General features: G+C 40.8%; 1 non-coding gene and 1 pseudogene across 1 annotated transcript; both read left to right on the top strand.

The window, feature by feature from the left end:
- The first annotated feature begins 856 nt into the window (after nucleotides 1–856).
- On the top strand, nucleotides 857–2,050 carry LOC103589895 (annotated as a pseudogene).
- A 10,523-nt stretch (nucleotides 2,051–12,573) lies between these two features.
- On the top strand, nucleotides 12,574–12,647 carry TRNAI-GAU. Its single transcript has one exon. It is a non-coding gene; the product is annotated as a tRNA-Ile (tRNA).
- The last annotated feature ends 6,095 nt before the right edge of the window (nucleotides 12,648–18,742 follow it).

Genomic DNA, 18,742 nt, shown 5'->3' on the forward strand with positions numbered 1-18,742 from the left:
CATTAAAAAGGATGAAATTCTGCCATTTGCAGCAACATGGATAAAGTTAGAGATAATTCTGTTAAGTGAAATAAGCCAGGCACAGAAAGAGAAATACTGCATGTCCTCACTCATAAGTGGGAACTAAAAAAATAAAAAAATAAAAAAGATACAACAATCATAATAATTTGTTGAACTTTCAAAAGGAGAGAATAGAACTGTATTAGTCCATTTTGTGTTGCTATAACAGAACTACCTGAGACTGGGTAATTTATAAAGAACAGAGGTCTATTTGGCTTATGATTCTGGGACAGCTGCATCTGGCATGGGCCTCAGGCTGCTTCTACTCATGGCAGAAAGTGGCAGGCAGCTGGCGGGTACAAGCAGATCACATGGTGACAGGAAGCAAGAGAGAGAGGGGGAGGTGCCAAGGTCTATTAAACAACCAGCTCTTGCAGGAACTAATAGAGCGGGATCTCACTCAGGATCCCCACCCCAGCCATATTTGCTGACCCCTGCTATAGAAAGAAGAGCAGTTACCCCACCCACTTACATTTATACACTTTTTATTTCTCCTATTGCACACTTCCATATCCTTGCAGGCCAGCCTTGAGGTGGGATCTGAAAACTCCATTTTGTCCTCAATCATGATGAGTGTTTCTTTCTTGGAGGAAGAGTTGGTAGAGATGTAAACTTTCCTTGGAGATTAAACTGTGGGACCAAATTGGCCACTGTTTTGTGGAATTTTAAGATAAAAAATAAAATTGCAAGCTGAAGGAAAATATTTTCAAAAGTTTAATGAAGCCATTACAAATCTACACATTTTTTCCAACTTGAACCAGAACATGAAAATATTCTGGACTAGTTTTTAAAGATCATGTCTGCAAGTTAGGATTTCCGATCCAGAGACAATGGCCCAAATGGGATGGAACCCAAAGGTGTCATCGAGAGTAACTGCAATAAGATTGTTGATAGCTTTGATGACATCAACCTCTTGAAGTGCTTCCTCCATGGCATCCATGCCTGTGGTTTTGAGAAGCCCTCTGCCGTCCAGAAGTGAGTCATTCTTCCTTGTGTCGAGGGTTATGATGTGATCACTCAAGCCCAATCTAGGACTGGGAAAGTGGCCACATTTGCACTATCAATTTTGCAGCAGATTGAATTGGATCTAAAGGCCACCCAAGTCTTGGTCCTGGCACCCACTAGAGAATTGGCTCAGCAGATACAGAAAGTGGTCATGGCACCAGGAGATTACATGGGTGCCTCCTGCCATGCCTGCACTGGGAGCACCAACGTATATGCTGAGGTGCAGAAGCTGCAGATGGAACATATCATCATGGGTACCCCTGGCTGGGTGTTTGATATGCTTAATCGGAGATACCTGTGTCCCAAATACATCGACGTGTTTGTACTGGATGAAGCTGATGAAATGTTAAGCCATGGATTCAGGACCAGATCTATGACATATTCCAAAAGCTCAACAGCAACACATAGGTGGTTTTGTTGTCAGCTACAATGCCTTCCAATATGCTTGTGGTGACCAAGAAGTTTGTGAGGGATCCCATTTGGATTCTTGTCAAGAAGAAAGAGCTGACCCTGGAGGGTATCTGCCAATTCTACATCAATGTAGAATGATAGGAGTGGAAGCTGGACACACTGTGTGATTTGCATGGAATCTTGAGCATCATCCAGGCAGTCATCTTCATCAACCCCCAAAGGAAGGTCAATTGGCTTACTGAGAAGATGTATGCCTGAGGCTTCTCTGTCTCTACCATGCATGGAGATATGGACCAAGAGGAACAAGATGGGATCATGAGGGAGTTCTGTTCTGGTTCTAGCAGGGTATTGATTACCACTGACCTGCTGGCCAGAGGTGTTGATGTGCAGCAGGTTTCTTTAGTCATCAACTATGACCTTCCCACCAATGGGGAAAACTATATCTAGTTTTGGCCATAAGGGTGCGGCTATTAACATAGTGGCAGTAAAAGACAGGAAGACTCTTTGAGACACTGAGACCTTCTACGTTGCCTCCATTGAGGAAATGTGCCTCAGTGTTGCTGACCTCATCTAAGAGGGGCTGTCCTGCTACCTAGCCCTAGCCAGGGTTCAGTCCTGGGGGGCTGAGGAGCAGCAGGTGGGGTAGAGAGGGGAGCCAATGAGCCAAGGGATGGACATTTCATCATTTCTTTTTCCTTTTTTTCTTCATTGAATAAATGTCACTTTTTGAGGTAAAAAAAATTTCTGGAAATTGAAACTTAACTGAAGAAGCATGTCATTTGATCCGAGTTTTGGGAGAAAGAAGAAGATATGGGAAGTATCAAAAACATTTAACATTTACCTGTGGAAAGCCCTCAAAGACAGAACCCAGTAGTTGATCCAAAGTGAAAGTTTCAAACATTTAAATGACTCTTAAACATTTTGGGCGTTAGGGCCTCATTAGGATCATAGGCAATGTTTTATTTTTTGTCAAAATACCTTTTGCACTGTACACCCAGAATAGATGACTGTCATTTTAGTAAACACTTTATCCTTAGTGCATAAGAAAAAAGGAAAGCTATATTAAGATGACTCTTAGTGATACAATGAGTTGCATAAGACGCACAAAAAAATACAATTACAGGTTTTGAAAATGTCAGCCTCTGGTTTTATAAATGTTGATGTTCAAAATCAATCAGTTAAGCAGCTGAAAGCAGTTCATAGGGGTCATTGGGATTTACATTGCCAGAAAGAATATATGTTTGGAGAAAAACATAGTGGCAAGGTTATATTTCTAGACTTTAGGGAGTTTTAGGGAGTTTGGCATTGACTGAGACAGGACTGCTGTTTTAAATAAAGTATTGGTTGTGACAGAAGCCCATATTTTATATGTTGTAAAAATGCTATTTTAAATTTAGAGCTATAAGTTGAGAATTTTTTCTGCAGTTTTCTTCTGAATAAACATGGGAGAGATCATTTCACCCTAAAGCCCAAGAGACAATAACGGTTCTAAGAAGGCTATATCAAAGTGCTCTATTCATTCCTAGAATTGGAGTCCAGAGACTGTAATACCTAGGTATGGAGAGCCTGGACTCACCAGAAAAATGCAAGCTTTAGAGTTTTGGAAGTAGGAATTGAGGGAAAAGTGTCAAAGGAGAAAAAAAAACAAGATTTGATAACAAAATATGTATTAATGATAAGAGAACAACAGTCAAAGATGATTCTAAAGTTTCATTTGATAACCTGCCACTGACAGAAAGCAAGTATAGAAAAGGTGTCCTATATGTAGGAAAAATATAAAGAGTTCAGTCTTCTACAGGATCGGGTATAAATTAGAGAAACTTATTCAAAGAGCTATGCCCTGTGTACATCTGGAGGCATGGAACTGGGGTTCAGATAAGAAATTGGGACTGATCCATATTAAAATGTAGTTATCCACAGTCAAAGAGCATTCTTTGAATGCTAAAATGAATAAAAATTATTTTATTTCTTAGAAGTTTATGGGAAGAGACCCTGGATTATCATTTAAAAACAAAAAAGATTGGGACTTATTAATTAGCAGTAATGTATACTCTGAAGTTATTATAATGGTGTTGAAAATACTAAACAGAATGGTAACCTTTGGAAATCTATAATCTCATTGGCAAGAAATCCCTTTGAGGAAAAGTGGCATTTATTTCAAAGAGTGAAAGGTAGCTCTGGCACTTGATATAGACATGGTCCCTCTGATTAGAGATATAGTGTATCCTAGTGACTCTGAGCAGACCCTGTGGAACACTGAGCCGTCCCCTGGCTGTGTCTTAGTAATTTGCCTTCATTCATTCAGGCCTTAGCAAACACTGTGAAGTTTGTGCGCTGTGATGGCAGAGAACCAAGAGAAGGTCTCCAGGCATAATTAGAGAGTTGTGAAGAGCAAAGTTGAGAGAAGCTAGTTCTCTCTGTTGTCAGGTCAGTGTTTTATGTGTTGTCAGTATTTTCTCCACTTAGAAGAAAATGCAAACTCCTCCATAGCCTATGAAACCCTGTGTGACCCAGTTCTGATATCACCCCCTACTATTCTGCCCCTCACTCACTCTGTGCAGGCTGCACTGGTCTTTCCCTGTTCATACTGATCCTCGGAATACTTTCTGTTGCTCTTCCCCTTGTCCAGATCACTCTCCACAATTTTATGTAGTTCCCACAATTCCTTTTCTTTCCAACAATTCCATGTGACTCCTATAAAATTATGGGAGCCTAAGGGTATTGTAGGAGATTTAGAGAATTGTGGGAGAGACAGAGAATTGCAGGACACAACAGGAATCATGGGAAAGTCACAGAATTGTAGGAAGAATGAAGAATTGGGGGAGGCAAGGAATTGTGGGAAACAATGGAGAATTGTGAGAAATAATAAAGAATTTTGAGAGAGAATGTAGAATTGCAAGGAAGGAGGGGGAATTGTGAGGTAGAATGCAGATTTTCAGAAAATACAGAGTATTGTGTGATAGAACAGAACACAGTAGGAAATGAACAATGAATTGTGGGAAAGGAGAAAATTGTGGGACTCAAATGTAATTGTGGGAAAGCTTGGAATTGTGGGAAAAATGGAGAATTGTGGGAGTCACATGGCATTGTGGAAGATATAGGGAATTGTGGGAGCCACAGAGAATTGTGGGAGATATAGGGAATTGTGGGAGATAGGAGGAATTATGCAAATGGCAAGGACTCATGGGAGGAAATGTAGAATTGTTGGAACATCATTTAATTGTGAGAGACAATGGAGAATTTGTGGGAACCATGTGGAACTGCAGGAAATGTGGGAGATTAGGAATTGTGGGATACAATAGGAATTATGGGAAAGTGAAGGATTTGTGGGAGAGAATGGAGGGTTGTGGGAGCCAATGGGATTGTGGGAGAGAAAGGGAGTTATGGGAGAGACAGAACTGCAGGAAAGAATGTATAGAATTGTCCCCTTATTTGCAGGGGGTGTTTCTAGATCCCCCATGTATGCCTGAAACCAGAGTGTAGCAAACACTCTATATACTATGTCTTATTCCTATACCTATGATAAAGTTTAATTTATGAATTAGGCACAGGAAGAGATTAATAATAGTAACTAATAATAATAAAATAGAACAATTATATATATAGTCTAATAAAAGTTATAAGAATGTGATCTCTCTCAGAATATTTTATTGTATTGTACTCACTCTTCTTATAATGTGAGATGATAAAACACCTATGTGATGAGATGAAGTGAGGTGAATGACATAGGCATTGTCATGTAGCGTTAGGCCTCATTTTGTATTGACCTTCTGATGATACGTCAGAAGGAGGATTGTCTGCTTAGGTGGTTCTGGATCACTGAACCATGACGATGTTGGTGGTCGGATGTCAGGATCTGATGATGTCAATGGTTGGGGGTCCTCTATAGTTGAAGATTTTTTTGCCAAAAGGTTTTGAAAAAACATGATAATCAGAAGTTTTTGTCTTTTTCTTTTTAACTCATCATAGTGTTGCTGCAGAGGTTGTAATCCTTCAGTGATCATATGGGTAACTTTAATGCTGCATTCCATCTGAGGATCTTATTTCATAATTTTATCCTTTAATGTCTGCAATTTGAAACATTGCAAATTTCAGTAATGTCCACATGGCTGGTTCTGCAAGCAAGCACAAATTTTACCTTCTTTACAGTTTCATGCATAGAAGATTCATTCTTACTGTAGATCTTAGCAACCTCAGCATATGATTTTTTCCCTTTCCTTATTAAGTTGAGAACTTTCACCCTTTAACTTAAAGGAAGTACTTTACAGCTTCTCTTTGGCACATCCGAATTGCCAGCATCACTACTCTTGCACTTTGGGGCCATTATGAAGTAAAACAAGGATTACTTGAATACAAGCACTGTGACACCGTGACAGTCGATCTGATAACCAAGATGCTACTAAGTGACTAATGGGTGGGTGGCACAGACAGTGTGGATATGCTGGACAAAGGGATAATTCATGTCCTGGACAGGATTGAATGGGATGGTGCAAGATTTCATCATACTACTCCGAACTGCATGCAATTAAAAACCAAAAACTGTGAAGTTTATTGGGAGCCAAATGTGAGAATTGACCTGGGAAACACCATCTGACACAGAGTCAGAGAAGTGCTCCGAAGTTTACTCTGAATAACAAGCAGAACTACCCACAATTTAAAACATACGAATAGTTTATTTCTGGAACTTTCCATTTAATATTTTCAGACCGTGGTTGACCTTGGGTAACTGAAACCATGGAAAGTGAAACCGCGGATAAAGGGGAACTACTGTAGAACTGTGTGGGAGAAGAGAGAATTGCAGGAGAGATGGGAAATTGTTGGAGAGAAGGAATTGTGTGAGAGACTGGGGATTGTGGAAGAGAATGGAGAATTGTGAGAGAACCGGAACTGTGGATGCTTTGAGAAATACGAAAGCAGCACAGATGAAAAAAAAAGACGAGGAACTGTAGGTTTGGAAAGGGAACGCATTTTTGTAACTGTAAATTCAGTTTGTAACTCCAAGTGAGCTGCTGATTTTTACTCTCTGAGAAACCCTGGGTCTGACAGCAGCAGTTCACATCACATTACCTTGGACTGGCAATGTCACGGGCACTGCCTCCTAGGTGTTAGTGCCAAGGTTTAGGATTGTTATTCCAGACTGCCTCCATTCTCTCCCCACAGGGCTTTCTCTGCCACAGTGCAAAAAGTTAGACATTGTGGCTCCATGGCTCGTACCTTTGCTTTAGCTATCAATCTACCCTTAGGAGCCCTAGAAATGAGGTCTAACTTAAGCAAATGCAAGACAACCATTTCTCATGCCATTTTTGGTTGTCAGTCCAGAAAGAAAAGAAAAAAAAGCAACATATATGCTTTTTCTGAGTGACATTGTCCTTCTTTTATACTTTATTTTCCATTGAATGTTAGGAAGTCTTTACATTCATCAAGAAATGAGCTGTTTATCATTTTCATGAATAAATGTGATGAGAATGCTAGTTACAACTTGGAAGTATTATGAATATAAATCACTGGCTTTGGAATGAAAAAAAAAAATCTTTGCTCACCTCTGGCCGAAAATTAAGGGTTTAATATTGCTGCATTTAGACATCAGTAATTTAGTCCTTCATTTCATAAGTGTTTATAATTATAACCATGGTGATCTCTTGGATGTAATTTTGTGTTAAAAATTTGCAAATATCTCCTCTAATTATCAGGACTCTTTCACCCCTTGGTCTATAATACTTTCCATATGCTTGTTTAGAAATGTTGTTCCTCTCTCTTTTCTCCCCTTAAAAAGACATCAGCTTTTAAAGACATTTAGGGACATTTTACTTTTTAAATGGGAAGCACATTGTAATGTTACACATAGTTGATTTCTCCTTGAGGTACTTTTGTGCCTATACACATATGTGGACTCTGTAAAGACTAAGTTATCTTTAACGGAAAGCTAACAATCATTGGGGACAAAATTGGTTAAATTAATTCCCCTTCCCAGGAGCAAGTGAGTGAAGGCACAAAGTGAGAATTAGATTTTACATTATTGCAAAAGAAAGGCGTTGGGGTAGATAAATGGCTGTTGGTAAGTCCAGTTGATCAGGAGTGTCACCACCCAGTTTTGATCACAGCAAGCAAGCATAAGATTGAATCAAGTAAGTAAAGCTGGATGTCCAAACAATCCAAAGAGCATCACATTTTCATTGTTTGGTTGCTTGTCATGAGCTAATCCATTTTTTTGGTTGTTATTTACAACTTGTAAAAAATATATCCTCAGTACAAAATTCAAAAGTTTCTAAGTTATGTGAGTGAAAAGTCAGCCTCCCCTTTACCCCTGTCCCCTAGTCACTCAATCTCCCTTCCTGGAGGCAATATTGTTACCAGTTTCCTATGCAGAGATTATTTATTTTCAAAAGTAAACATGGATCTTGAGTTCAAATCATTTTCCACTAATACTATTCAATATTTGATGTAGCAAAATTCCATTCCAATAAAAGAATTTGCAATGAACTGAAGTGATATATTTGTGTAGCTCACACACACAAGTGTAAAGAGGTTAAGTAGTAAAACAGACAGTGGGTATATTGAAGTGGTAAACACCTGGATTATTGTTGAGTTAGTGACTTCTGTACTGGCAGAAACTTTCTCTGGTCATTTTCAATTTATATGTTGCTTTACTTCAAAAATCCTGCAACTTTAACCCTCTCAACTTCAGTGCAACTTAGAAAGGCAAAATCCAGAATGTCCCAAATTATGCTCTCTAGAGAGAGACAAAAGAAAGACATGCCTATTTTAACAGGAGATGATGGCTAGCATTTTGCAGATTGTGTCAAAGAAGGAGAGAGGAAATTTTCTGGAATTTCTTAAGTCTGTGCTGTAACAATTGGGGATAGCAGAATCTAAATCTTAACACAATTGACAAAGGCTGTGCACCATCAGACCTCAATGCAAGTAGGACCACAAGAGAAGGAGAGAGTGGGGACGGTTGGTGGGAGCATCCTAGACTGTTGTGCAGACCAAGGAAGGTTTGGCAAATGGACGCTCATGACTTAATCACCTCTTAAGTTCCCACCTCTCAACACTGTTGCATTGGGGATTGAGTTTTTAATACCTGAACTTCAGGGGACACACTCAAACCATAGCACCCTCCTGCTTAAGAATGCCCATTTTCTCCTGAGGTCAACTTGGGAGTTGATGTCCCAAACAGTCCATCTCCAGCCTTGTCTTGATCAATCTCTATTTGGTTAAGTTAACAATTTAGAAGTCTGTGTGTAGTTCATTTCCCAAGGGTAGATTTGATTATTCTGAACTAACTTTTCTGCTGTCATTATGGTATTGTTAGTAAAGCAACCCCTTCAATTGTTAAGAGAATTGAACTGGTGAACTTTAACTGGCAATCTAAATCAAGTTTCTTATGCTCAAGAAGAGGCAGATCAAGTTAACAAATACTCTGTGCAACACAGCTCCTGATAAGGCCTGCATCTTTGGGTGTGTGAACATTGCCTAGGCACCTGGGTGGCAAAAGGCCTGGGCCAAAATATGATTGAGCAGCAGCGAGCTAATGAAGGAATAGTAAAAAGAGACTCCTGGCTGAGGCCAAATAAGTATATGAGAAAAACAGCAGACCCCAGTGGTGAGAGAAAACTCCCAACTCTTCTAAATCTCATGGGTCTGCCCTTACAAGGGCTCAATGTGATAGAACAGCCGTGCTTCAACAAAATCCCTTTAAGCAGAGGACTAGGAATGCTCTATTTGCATGTGTTTGGGCTAGCCTTTGTCTCCTATTTCATGGTTTGTTCTTCTAGTTTGTATGAGAAGCAGAGATTAGAAAGCTCAGCACATCCGTGGGAATGGACTACAATGCCTGCCTGTGAAATTAAACCCGGGGAGAGATAGGAGCTGTTTCTTCAATGTGGTGTGCTAGCTGGACCCACACAGCTCCCCTGATATTTGTAGCAGTGAAACTCAGAACCGAGTTATCAAAACACTGGAAATGTTTCTTAGCTCTCAGCACTTTCAGCAAAGTTTCAATAAACGATACTCAAATCTTTCTACATCCAAGGCCATTTTGGAAGAACTCTAAACTATTGCAGGAAAAGAGGTTTCTGAAATGTGTGGTCTTCTGTTTATTCACTTAAAATTTATTTACTTTAAAAATTTGTATTCGTTTAAATTTTTAATTTACTTTTGGATAGATAAAATACAAAAAGTACAAAAGCATATGCTATGAAAAGTACTGTACCTTCTCCCTCCAATGACAATATGGAACTTTACCTGAGCCCTGAGTGCCTGGAGGACAGCGAAAAGCTCAGAAATCCTCCTGCCCTGCTGTGTTCTGGAAATGGCTTATTGCAAAGATCCACCTTCCCCTTGTGACTTAGATAAGACTTGTGAATCACTCCTTTGTTTGCCCAGGACAAGGCCAGACACAGACTCTCCAAATTCTCATTCTTTGCATTAAAAATGACTAGCTGAACTCTTTTGTTTCCACCTATCAATCAGGACAAAAATGTTGCTAACCGCTTGGTTCAGCGTCTCTCCTTCCCCCGGGGCTCCAGATCACTGGCCCAGCCTCAGCCAGAGCCAGTGAGCAGACCTCCTGAGAACAGGATGGCCTCGGGGTAAAACCTTTTCTGATCTACTGTCCAATGGTGCCACTCCCCGTAAATCCCACTTCCCCACCCCTGTTCTTTCTAGTCTTATTTATTCCCTCCTGCAAAAGAAAAATCCATTTTGCCTAAACCTTGAGAGTCTTGCATATCTTATGGGCGAGGTGTTCTCTCTATAGCAATAATTCCTTGCCTCCCCTTGCAGTAATCATACTCAGCTGCAAATACTGAACCTGGGTTTGCTTTTCTTCTGACACTAGTCTCCCAATTCTCCTCACTGGAGACAACCACTGTTACCATTTTCTTACAAACCCTTACTAGTCTTTGTATTTATAAAAACATTGTTTCTTAATTGTCATTTTACAACACAGTTTGCAGATTATTCCCAATTGTGTTCAAAGGTTGTGAAGTCTGTGGCATTTTATGGGTGCACTGTCAATAACTCACAGCCCCCGATTAATGGACATTTGTGTTGTTGCACAAAATATGATAAATTTTGCATACATTTATTTTGCACATGTTTACATCCATAAGAGAAATATCTAGTTGGAGAATCCCTGGGTCAGAGTGCACAGGCAATTTTAATTGTGGTAGATACTGCTGAATTGGGCCCCAGTCCAGCCTTACTGGATCAGAATTTGTATTTTAACAAAGCCCCGGGCGATTTGTATGTACATTCAAATTTGAGAAGCTGCTGCTAGAGCAGTGGTTCTTACTGCTGGCCACATATTTTAATCTCCTGGGGAGCTTTAAAAAATTCTGATGCCCAGGCTATGGCCCAGACCAATGAAATCAGAATCTCTGGGAGTGAAACTGAGGCATCACGATGTTTTAAAGATCCATAGGTGATTACAATGTGCAGACAAGGCAATTACCTTAGAAGTTGGCAGTTATACGTGATCTGTTTTATTATTACCTGCTTCTTTTTAAAAATGAAAAAGTGCAATGTAGGAAGAAAACGGTTACTTAAAGGTTCCAGTGAGAACTGTTTTGGCTAACTACATGATTATGTGAGGCTCAATGGAACGAGTTTGGCATCATACTGACTCAGTGACTGCATTCGTAAAGAGTACTTTATATTTTGATATACAGTATCTGATTTAAATTTTCTTTCACAAACACTGCTGGAGTACTAACTTTGTACAAGGTTCCATGCTTTGGTACTTGATGGATCTTGGACTGACTGGTGCCACTGTGCACACAATAAGCACAAAATAGCTGCGTGACTTGTCTTCCACTCCGGCACCAAACCCTTCCCCTCTTCCCTTTACGAGAAGCCTTGTGACTTAAACAGAGACCCTTTTGCTTCTGCAAGGGTGCAATTCTCCACCCTGGTTGCACAGCTTCCACATTAGCATAATGCCCCTTCTTGATGTTATCAGCCAGCCCTTGGCACCCTATATAAGCTCTACCACCCCCACACCTGGTGCTGTCCCCCATTTTGAGGGCAGCCCCGGGCTGCCCATCACTTTGAGTGCATCCTGGCAGATTCTTTTCCTTTAATAAAGCTTTATCGGTACCCGGCATCTCAGCTCACTTTTCTTTCAGTACTGAGGACATAGGGCTGAGATATGTCTTGTTTGTGCCATCAAGAGGCCTCCAGTTTAGTGTATTTCATAACATGGGTATGACCAGCCATAGGCATATTGGAATTTCGATACTATGGGCTGATGGGGATGGGGTGGAAATTGGGTCTGTTGCACTCTGAAGAGAAAGCCAGCAGTCCAACTTACAGTGTGCAGAGTACCCTGGTGAATGGGACTTGATTAAGGCATCAATAATGACTGGAAGCAGGAAGGCAATGAAGAAAAGCCTAGAATTGCTGTCATGGGTATTGGGCATGATACATTGTTGCTTGACTGAGGGACAAGTAAAGTCGGGCTGACAGTAGTGCATGGTTTTCTTAGTGGATTTTCAGGGTAGAGCAGGGCTCCCACCAGCAGCACAGCAAGCAGGGATGGGGTGCAGTTTCCAGGAGAAGGGGGACTAATGATAACAAAACCTTGTGTCAGGTCTGGTCAAATAAACATATACCAGGAGGGCATTTGGAGAGCTGAGCCAAGTGACATAAAGTAGACAACATGTCTGGGGACTGGGGAAGTCCATAGGCTTGTGGCTATTTGAGGACATTTTGGGATCCCACTTCCTATAGTCAGAAAAAAAAAAAAAAAGAAAAAACCAAACCATGATTATGGGCAGAAAGGCTAATTCTTCACCTTTCTTTTGTTTGGGGAGAGGCTTCCAAAGAATCTCCCCCATCCCATATCAGAATTGGCTCAGAGATTGGGCACAGCCAAGGATGTTATTGAGAGGTCTTGGCATCTGAGGCCAATAGAGGGAGGGCTGGGAAAGCCGGGCCTGGCAATACGAGGATACTTCAAAAAGTTCGTGGATAAATGGAGTTAAAATATGATATGAATCCTTCCATGAACTTTTTAAAGACCCCTCGTACATTTGTATAAAATAAATTCGATTGTCACATAAGCTTCTCTCTATAACATTATTTAAAAAATAAAGAGGCCAGTTAGCTCAGTTGGTTAGAGCATGGTGCTGATAGCACCAAGGTCCAGGGTTCGATTCCTGTACTGGCCAGCCAACCCCTGACCCCCCAAAGAAAAGGTAAAGATACCCAAATCTTCTAATTTCCAGGGAGAAATTGCTATTTGTAGGTCTTCTTTCATTATTTTCAGTACGTCAGACTATAGTAACTCAGAAATAGAGACAGCAAATGTGTCTCTGCCAATTTTTGTATCATATGACCACAAACACTAATCTCCTTGTTTTCATCTACTGGGCTAGAGAAGTGATCAATGGAAATCAAGCTGGTTGTGAACTTGGTTGGATGTTGCCCATGACCACTGGTCTGGAGATTTCCTACCATTACCCTGTCCTCCGTGTGAGAGACACAAACTTTCAGTGACCTCATCATGGGAAGCATGAAAGTCTTGTTATTCTCTTCCCTCCCTTTTATCCCAGGCCCCACTGTAAAGTTCAGGGTTTGGATATCTCTTTCTGCCATGTGCCATTGCATTAGTCCCTTGTGGCAGACGGTGTTTAGGAGGGCCCCCGATGATCCCTGCTTCTAGGTATTCATGCCCGTGTGTAACCGCCCCCCCTTGACTGCAGTTGAGACCTATGACTTGCTTCTACCAATAGAATGAGTGATGAGATGTCACTTCTGCCTGGGAATGGATTACATAAGATTGTAACATCTGCCTTGCTGGCAAACTCTCTCCCTTGCTAGCCAAATGAGATTTAGTGGGCTGGAGGGAGAGAGTATAGTATGTAATGGCTATATGCTCTGACACAGTAGATATAGTATTACTATTTTTCAAAATGAGAGGTGAATAGGGAGACTGTTTATATATATTTTTAATGTTTCAAAATAATCATATTGGTGGTACTAATAGTACTGTTATTCTGAGACCATTTGGTGTTTAATATGAAATAAAATAAATGATATGGTTTGGGATGTTCTAATTCTATCATTTCCTATGTCTTTGAGAATCAGGGTTCTTTTTTTCCCCCCCTGGTTTATATATTTATTTATTTTTAATTGATGCTTAATGGATGATACATAGTTTTAGGGTACAGTGTTGACTACCATCACCTGTGTACAACACGTATTGATCAAATCAATATTATTAGCATGTTCATTATTACAAATTGTGATTATTCTTCATGCCCCTTACCTAATCTCTTCACACTCCCTTTTCCTAACTGTCCGCCCCCCCACCTTGCTACCACTAGTAACCATAGATTTGGAGAACCAGGATTCTTGGTGTGGAAGAAAGGAGATATAAACATAATAGAGAAGTGCTTAAATAAAAGCTCTGCATTCTTACATTTGAATTGGAAGTATCATTATGAACTCATGAGACTGTGTGTGTGTGTGTGTGTGTGTGTGTGTTTTCCCTCTGCTACCCCCAGCCTTGGGCCACTGAAATGGTCTGGAAATGATGCCTGACTCAGTGGCAATGAGCATCCCCAGTGGCTGGTCTGGTCTTGAAATATGAGGGTACTTCAAAAAGCTCATGGAAAAATAGAATTAAAAAATAGTACGAATCTTTCCATGAACTTTTTGAAGTACCCTCATATAATTTCCCACGGAAAATATCCCTAGGGCTTCTTGGATAAATAACTGATTCCAAGTCTGGTTCAGGAAATGTTCAAGATGAGCCTAGAACATCTTATAACAACAGATAGCAAAGGCAATTAGGATCATGTCAAAAGACTCAGGAACCAACTTGACAAGACCCCTACTAGTCAAATAAGGTACCATTTGAGCTCTAATAATAATTGAAATGGGTTGAAGTCCATCAAGTATGTTTCAATCCATGAGTTCATAATATTTATTTATTTTTATTTATTTATTTTTTTCCTTTTTTTGTCTTTTTTCGTGTCCGGCAACGGATCGCAACCCTCAGTGTTGCACCCGTACCGGACCGGGACCGGCAACGGGATCGCAACCCTCGGTGTTGTGCCTGCACCTTGCTCAGCCAGTGAGCGGGAACCGGTCTGTATGTGGGATCCAAACCCTCGGCGGGAGCGCCGCCGCGCTCCCAAGCGGCGCACTGTAGCAGTGCGCCACCAGGCCGGCCCCGAGTTCATAATATTTAAAATAATGATGATGGTGATGATGACAACTGGTCACCTTTAGAGAAAGATGGCAAACAAATTTGTTGTCTTGAAAAATGATGAATAAAGGAAATGAATCAAATGTTTATTTCACCTTTCCTCTCTGAACTGTACCACTGGGTAACAAATAGTAGATAAGGAAAGTGTCTCTCTATAAAAGTATTCCAACTAATAAGTGAAAAAGAAAAGATACAATTAGAAAATAACTATTTTGAGGGCCGACCCCGTGGTTCACTTGGGTGAGTGCAGCACTGGGAGCACCGAGGTCACAGGTTCGGATCCTATATAGGGATGGCCGGTGCACTCACTGGCTGAGCACGGTGCGGACGACACCAAGCCAAGGGTTACGATCCCCTTACCAGTCACAAAAACAAAAAAATTAAAAATTAAAAAAAAAAGAAAATAACTATTTTTGCAGCCCCCAATGAGTGCATAGATATAGGCATTAAACATCAATATCTGGTAACATCATCAAAAGAGAGACAATGATATATTATGAACCTCCTGATAGGAAAACACAGCACCATCCTGTTGTCTTGCCAAAATGATCTGACCCGCCTCTGATAAGTCCCTTGATCTAGCTGCCAACTTGCATGAAATACAGAGGAACATATTGAACTCCACCAAGAGTGTTGCATTAGCTATCTACAGCTGCATAACATATTACCCCCCAAATATAGCAGTTTGAAATGACAATTCATATCACTGTCCTCACAGATTCTGTTGGTCAGGAATTCAGGAGAGGTTTAGCAGGGTGGTTCTGGCGCAGGGTCTCCCATGAGGTCACAATCAAGCTGTCAGCTGTGGATGGAGTCACCTGAAGTCTTGACTGGCACTGGCGGAGCTGCTTCCTCCTCCATGCACATGGCTGGCAATTTGCTGCTGGTGGTTGGTGGAAGGCCTCAGTTTCTCCTCCATGCACATGGCTGGCAATTTGCTGCTGGTGGTTGGTGGAAGGCCTCAGTTTCTCCTCCATGCACATCTCCCTGGGCTGCCTGGGTGTCCTTGTGACATGGTAGCTGGCTTTCCTTGGTGAATAGTCCAAGAGAGAAAAATAAAGGAAGCACAATGTCTTTATGATAAAGCCTCAGAAATGACACACTATCACTTTAGCTGAATTCTGTTGGTTACATGGACCAACTCTGACACCACCTTGGAGGGAACAACACAAGTGCCATAGACGAATAACAGGAGGTGAGGAGCATTGGCAGCCATTTGGAAATCTGGAAATGACAAGAATTAATCAGCAAACCCCACCCTATGAAAAGTCTACCGTTCAAATAGTCTAGGTTCTTCATCAGATAAGTTGTAAGGAAAAGAAAGGGATGGGCAGGGAAACTGAAGTCTGAAAGACTTTAGAGCACATATCAAATTAAAAAATATGGACAAGACTATATGTACTATCTAGGGACACATATTTGGGTAATAAAACTATTTTAAAATGCAAAGAAATGACTGCTAGAAAAGCTGAGTGATGGCTACTTATGGGGAGAGAGAGGAAAGAGACGTGTTTTGGGACTGGGCACATAGAAGGGCTTCTGGGGTGGCAGGCAAAGTTATTCTTGACCTGGTGATGGTCACAAGGGTGCTTAACTTAGAATACTTCATCAAGGCATGTATTTGCATTATGTGGTTTCCTGGATCTACGTCTTACTTTACAATGAAAGTACTTTAAAAAAATTAAAAATCCTAACCCTGAGGGACAAGGCTAAATCCTCCTAAGGTGCAGAAGTCACAGTTCCTTCAAATACTATAAATTAAGGCCAGAGCACAGGTTTTCTCTATGATATTTTTCAAAAGTACAAAATGAAATGAAATAAATGCGTGCCAACATATTTACAACTCTTCTGTGATATTTTTCTCCCACCACTCTTCAAGGTAGTAAACGTAAGAATTTTAAATGACTTCTCATGAACTATGTCAGGATAAACACTCTCCCTTTCTCCAGAACCAGGTTATTGTCTTTGAAATGGGAAAAGGAAATTGAATGTGATGGAATGTCCTTTCCCCCATCTTTCATGAAAGGAATTTTTATTGCAAGTAGCACCAGAATCCCAGGTCTGCCTTTTGAATGGAAAGAATGAAATCAAGCTCCTTCCACCTCCTCTGTCAACAGGGTTTAGCTCTTCCAAATATTAACAGAGACAACTTTCCAGCAAAAGACGCAGGCACTCAGATTTCCTTATAACCCCCCCAGAGGAAAAACAAAACACACCACCCTAACCCCAAGTAATATCTGAGTTGTGCAGCTAAAACAGAAAATTGAATAAAATAAAAATTCATCTTTTTCTTAAGGGAAAATTGTTTTGCAACGGGAATCAGTATTATTTCTACTGGTGGGAGACTGAGTGAATTGCCCCTGTGGGGTATCTTTGAGTGTTTCACAAGCCATTACAAGTTGGGCACTGCTTGCTTGGGGTTCCTGCTCATCCTCCACATAGCCAATCCCCTTGCCAGCTGATTTCTCTTGTGCACTTATCTCCCTGCTGTGTCCACTCTTGTTTCCAGGAATAATGTTTGAATAACTGGGTAGCAAGAAGGGGCTGGGCCAGATTGTAAAGTAGAAGAAATTTCTGGAGTTTTTTTCTTGCATCTCTCAGGAGAGATCCAAGCCTATGTTACCTCCACAACCACCCGAGGGCCTTGCTTTCTGTTTAACTGGATAAAAATATATTGATCTCACGCCATTTGCCTAAAAATTGCTTTTTGAAAAATTTTCAGAATTGCACATTTCCACTGGCCTTATTAGAAGAAAAAAATGTGTCAGGGTCATCAATGAGGTCCTATTCATCACTTTTACGCTGTCCTCTTTGCTAGGACCAGGGGAGAAGAGAACTCCCTAAGAATCAGGTTGTGCTTTATGGATGCTGAGTCTTGTTACTGCCTTTACTTCTCTCTTTACATCAGCTGCTTGAAAGCTCAGAACCAAATATGTGGCCACGTATGCATTTGAGCAGTTCCCTCGTCTGCTGCTTCTTATTTTTCTTTGCCCAATTTCCTCACTTACCTGTTTTTGTTTTTTTTTTCCTTTTTGTCTTTTTTCGTGTCCGGCAATGGATCGCAACCCTCAGTGTTGTGCCTGTACCAGACCAGGGACCGGCAACGGAATCGCAACCCTCGGTGCTGCGCCCGCACCTCGCTCAGCCAGTGAGCGGGAAACGGTCTGTATGTGGGATCTGAACCCCCGGGCGGGAGCGCCGCCGCGCTTCCCAAGCGGCGCACTATCCAGTGCGCCACCGGGCCGGCCCTCACTTACCTTTTAATGTCATCTTATCTTGTATGTTTAACCACTGTTCTAATTGTTACATTTAAAAGTACATTTGTAACGATTGGCACATTTGATACAAATACAAATTTGATAAAAAGCACAGATGTGGCAACCAAAGTAATGATTGATAAGTTTGTAGCAATTGACGAGTTTGAAAAGTATGCAACATATTTGGTTTAAGTCCATTTTTGGAAGAGAATTTGGTATAAATGAATGAAAGCACAGATAGATACTATTGTTTTCTAGAGGTACTGATGAGATACTTGGTAATTTAAGAAGAAGATGGCTGATGTTGGTGTGGGAAGTGGGGTACAATACTCATTTGCATTTATTTTAGCCAGTGGCTTTCCAAGTGGTTTTCATCTAGGGCCTCACAAGAGAGAATTGCTTGGGGAAACTGAGGCATCTTAATGCCTTTAAAATCTGGAGAAACTCAGATCTGTTTGCTCAGCCGCATCCAAACTGATGATCCTTTCCAGATTTCCAGGACTCTTCCCGATGTCTGATTCATCATCACCTCTAGTATCTTTTTGGTATTAATGGGAGCCCAGAAACAAACAAAAAACTTTCCAGTTTTGCATATACACACACATGTATATACATATTTATGTTGAATAAATTGTATTTTAAGAAAAATGACATTTAAAAAGGAGCCAGTTCTCTTTGTCAATTCCTGTATTCCTTCTCCTTACTTCTGACTATGCTCTGACCATGGTGGTTTAAAAATGGGAGAATGGCCATTCTAGGAATATGTGCTGTGAATCTGGACTTATTTTCTACT

Source organism: Galeopterus variegatus, unplaced genomic scaffold (genome assembly GCF_000696425.1).
Source record: "Galeopterus variegatus unplaced genomic scaffold, G_variegatus-3.0.2 Scaffold738, whole genome shotgun sequence".
Taxonomy (NCBI): Eukaryota; Metazoa; Chordata; class Mammalia; order Dermoptera; family Cynocephalidae; genus Galeopterus; species Galeopterus variegatus.